The sequence below is a fragment of the Lagopus leucura genome, unplaced genomic scaffold, assembly GCF_019238085.1.
Source record: "Lagopus leucura isolate 7727_CA_CO unplaced genomic scaffold, USGS_WTPT01 Super-Scaffold_100018, whole genome shotgun sequence".
In the NCBI taxonomy this organism is placed as follows: domain Eukaryota; kingdom Metazoa; phylum Chordata; class Aves; order Galliformes; family Phasianidae; genus Lagopus; species Lagopus leucura.
This window is the reverse complement of record NW_024962272.1, coordinates 3,778,556-3,783,564: the sequence shown is the minus strand read 5'-3', so window position 1 is coordinate 3,783,564 and position 5,009 is coordinate 3,778,556. Positions and strand designations below refer to the sequence as shown.

Genomic DNA, 5,009 nt, shown 5'->3' with positions numbered 1-5,009 from the left:
TCTTTTTTGATATGCTTTCTCTCTAAGCAGAACTACTTATTATCCTACTCCAGGTGAGGTAACCTCCCCAATAACACCTTTTCCCAGGCATTTTTTAAGCTCTGTTTCTGAAGGCTAAGTTCTACCATGAGGAGAGACAGGCACTAACTGAAGATTCAGAAGGGCTGGTGAAGGTTGGCAAAGAGAGAGTTCTGTCTCCAGGATTGGTCAAGAAGAAGAGAAGTCCCTAGGGAGACCTCACTGCAGCTTCCAGTACTTGAGGGAAGCTTTTAAATAGGAGAGAGATCAACTTTCTATGTGGTCTGATAGTGTTAGTAGAAGTGGGAATGGGTTTAAACTAATCCAGAGACGATTTCAGTTAGATGTGAGGTAGAAATTCTTTTCTCAGAGGGTGGTGAGGCACTTACACATGTTGCCCAGATTAGATAAGTTGTGTATGCCCCATTTCTAGAGGCATTCAAGTCCAAGTTTAATGGCGAACATGATCTAGTGAGTAGCAGTGCTGCCTGTGACAGGGAGGTTGGCTCCTTCCAGCTCAAGCCATTCTATGATTCTATTATTTTATAACTTTCTGCACATCTGCATAATTCAGGAGTTCTGATCATGCATAAGATGCTTCACAACAAGAAAACATCATTTTTTCTATTCATTGACTTTTTCCTCTTCTTTTTTTTTTATTGAACACTGGACCACAATGTAGGAATAAGGAAAGAAAAACTAAATATGGTGACTGAAAGAGGAGTTATGTAAAGTGCATTAGCCACATATTCTCATTTGTTTTCCATCCTGCCTGGGCTTGGTCTCAGCAATTGTGTGTGTTATGAATTAACAGTAAGCTAGTTCATGTTCTCTACTATGCATAATGCACACATATGGGTCTTGATAAGATGTGTGTGCCATTATATCCATCCATCCAGATAGATGTTTTTTTCTGATCAGAGATTACTGGATCTGGCAGAATTGTAACAAATGATCTCCACAACTAAAAACAGAGCAATAATTGTTTTCATGAATAAAAGTGCTGAGTTCAGTTTATTCTAGTTAAGTGAGGCATGTTATTGAAGGGAGTAGAGACTATCCTAACTAATTTATTTATTCCTTCTTCCAATATAACAATGTCTTCTGCTAATATGTCCACATGGGATATGACTTAGATTGTATTTAGCCTTTGATATCTACAGGGCTGCACACCATTTTACTTGCACTACATCTGAATAAAAGCTCTAGTGTCTAGTGAGTCTCAGCCTTTTAGCTACGGTTTTTGGACAAGTATCCAAAAAAGCTATGTAAGGCTGTACAGAAAATGTCATCTTTCTTTTCCATCTTCACCTATTCTTTTATATAGACATATTTTTTTGGGATGACTGAAGCACAGCTTATAGCATCTTTATGGCAGTCTTTGAAAACTCTCTTTGTTGTTTATGTTTTCAGTGATTGTGTGAAAGATGCAGCTGTTTTTGCAATACAACCATCAGTAGAATATTCTATGTCCCTAAGTAATGATGAATTCATTAGCATACTTGAAGTTACTGATGTGTGTTTCCCAGTAAAAAGCAGTTCTGAAGCCATTTCCTGAATGTGGATCGGCTACCATGTCACTTTCTTGCAGAATTTAATTCTATTGCGCTCAGTCTGATTGCTGTTTTTGTTTTTATTTTTAATCTTTTTTTTTCTTTTTTTTTCTGCAGTGCTCCCTTTGTCATAGAGATTCACACTGTCTGCTCTCTCAGTTTACAGGTTACATATGCTCATTAGGCTGCAAGTCATACTTCACAGTTCAAAGAACCACCACATCACAAAATGGCTGAGGTTGGAAGAGCTTGGGCAGTTATCTGGACAGAGCTCCTATCTTCAAGCCAGGATACTTACAGCTACTTGCCCAGGACCTTATCCAGATGAATAATTCCAAGCAGGGAGATTCCACAATCTCTTTGAGCAACCTAATGCCAGTTCTCAGTCACCTGCAGATAACGGATGTTCAGATGGGACATCCTATGCTTCAGTTTGCACCTATTCTTGGCTAGACACAACTGAAACAAAAAAATTGTCTCTTGCCTTTTTACACAGATATTGATAACAGAATCTTAAGCCTTTTCTTACTTAGATTGAAGAGTCCTGGTTCTCTCAGTCTTTTCTCATAGGAAAGTTGTCTCAGTACTTCAATAATCTTTGTGACACTTTTTGGACTGTTTCCAGTATGTCTGTTTTTCTCTTGTCCTGAAAAGCCCTGAAAAATAGTAGTAGCCTCACAAGCACTGAGCAAAGAGGGAGAGTATTACCTCCTTTGACTTGCTGACAATCTTTTGCTTAATGCCCAGGATACTATTTATCTTCTTTGCTGCAAGGGCACATTGCTAGCTTATGTTCAACTTACTGTCCTCCAAGACTCTAAGGTTATTTCCTACTGGTTACCTTTCCACCTCAGTAGCCCCTGTGTGAGGCTATTTCTGATCAAGTGCAGACCTTTGCACTTCCTGTTGCTGAACTTCATCAGCCCATTTTTGTTCACATTGTGATTCCCCTGCAACATGACTCTCTGGCATTTCAATAACTCCTCCCATTTCTGTATCATCTACAAATTTGTGTAGGGTGAGCTCTACCCCATCATCCAGACCGATAATGAAGATAATAAACCAGACTGGAGCCAGTATTAACCTTTGGGATACAAACCTAGTTTCTAGCCACAAGCTAGACCTTCTGTCACTAATCAATAACTGGTTATGCTCAGCAGTAAAAGCTAGGGGAGAAAGAAGGCAGGGCTAAGATAGGACGTTCAGAGTAATGGCATTTGTCTTTCCAAGAAACTGTTACAAATAAGCTCTACTTTCCTGGAAATGGTTGAAAATCTGCCTGCTGATGAAAAGCAACGAATGAATTCCTTGTTTTGCTTTCTTCCATTTGCAGCTTGTGCTTTCTCTATTAAACTGTCTTTATCTCAACACATACTTTTTCACATTTTTACTCAAGTTCTCTTCCTGATCCTACTCAGAGAAAGCAAGCAAACTTCTTGTGGTACTTAATTGTCTACTATGATTAAACCACAAAAAGAGGGAATTTCCTGTGCCCACTGCCTCTTGTCCTGGCACTTGACAGCACTGAAAAGAGCTTGATTCCACCTTGTTTGCAACCTCCCATCAGGTATTTATATACACTGATAAGATCCCCCTTGGAGACTTACGCATGCTAAACAGTCTCAGCTGTTCCAGCCTTTCCCCATATGAGAGTTCCTCCATCATCTTCATGGCATTTTGCTGGATCCATTCTAGCATGTCCATATCTCCCTTGTCTTGGAGAGAACTAGAATTAGACATAACGCTTCAGATGTATCCTCACACATGCTGAGTAGAGAAGAATTGCCTCTCTTGACTTGCTGATAACTCCTTGTCTAATGCAGTCCAGGATAGCATTAACTTTACTTGTCAATAAGGCACACTGACTTGCGTTCAACCTGGTGTCCACCAGGATCCCAGAATCCTCTTCTGCCAAAGTGCTTTCCATCTGGGTGACCTCCAACATGAACTGGTACCTGGGATTGTCCCTAGCAGGGGAAGGAAATCTTCAACATAGAAGACTATCATGTAGGACAAGCAACATCAGAATTCATGCCACACTACCTCACATGTAAATGCTAGGAGAATAAATCACTCAAGGAGATAAATTTACTTCACATGTTTGCAGGAAAAAAAAAACCAACAATTCGAGTTGAGGTGGCAATGTTCTCTGGCCTTCTCCCAATACCAGTAAAAAGAGTTCTGTGTCATCATTTTAGATCAGCCGTGAGAATGAAATAAATAATTACACATAAACACATGGTGAAAGCCAGTTTATTTGTATGACAGCTTCTCTGAAAGGTTATGGGACAAGGTGCTGTCACTGTTGGAGTGTTGGCTGAGATGGCCTCGGCCGCAGCTATAGCCTTCTGGCCGTGGTGTGAGTCATTGCACTTAATGTGCTTTCTAAATAGTATGTGAATATTTTTCAACTGGGATGAAACATTATCTCTCTTCCAACCAGAAAATAGCAGAAAGGTCAAGATAGATATATAGACATGGTTACAGGATGTCAAGAATACACTGTATTTTGCTGCAATTACAGCTCTCAAAGTGGGTACAAAATTAACTTATGTATGTTGTATCAAAGATGCAGCGACCATATTCAGATCACATTGTTCAGAGCTGATTATTCATCCATTTCTTGATAGTTCCACCCATGTCCACGAAGTGGATAAGTGGTTACCATGACCACACTCAACTGTCATAGGACCTATCATAGGCAGAGATGAAATTCTTCCTCAGAATGCCAAGGATACACTGTGGCTTATTTCCCTGCAGCTTTCTCTTATTCAAGGCTGCCAGTCTGCTATTCTTACCCCAAACTATATGGAGTTTAGTAGACTATATGAGACCATACTTAAAGACCCCACATACAGTAGTGATTGTCATAGATGTGTTTTAAGACTCAGCCAAGCCATAGGGAATTTGACAGCTATTCAAAAGAGAGAATGAAATCTTATTTTGAAAGGAGAGAAAGTACTTGTATGCAGTCACTGTGGAAGTAACCAAAGATATGGGGACCTCTCTTCCTTTTCTCTTAGAGTCTCAGTGCACTGGGAATTTCTGGGTGAAGTAGAAAGAAAAAATGGTCAAAATCCCTTCGTAGAGGCTGCATTTTGAACTTGATCTCTCACAAGGCAGTGTAACAAAAAAGCTTTTCAAAAATTTGAACATTCAATGACTATCTCTGATATAGATTCAGAAATTGAAACAGCTTTTAGCAAATGTTTTGAAACCTGAAGTCAAAGTAGCAAAGAAAAGGAAGAAAGTGACTGCAAGAGTAACTGCATTTACAATAGAATTTAAGTAAGTAATGCATCTTTTCAAGTGCTGTAGCAGCATTGGTATGATAGGCAATTTTTTAATTTTTATTTTTAAGAATAGCAAAATGCAATTAATGTAGAAGTTTTTCATGAGCTTGGAATAGAAAAAATATTTTGGCTGAAATAACCTGCA

General features: G+C 39.2%; 1 pseudogene; it reads left to right on the top strand.

Annotated features, from left to right (window-relative positions):
* Positions 1–481: 481 nt before the first annotated feature.
* LOC122183418 lies at positions 482–4,793 on the top strand (annotated as a pseudogene).
* Positions 4,794–5,009: the final 216 nt, after the last annotated feature.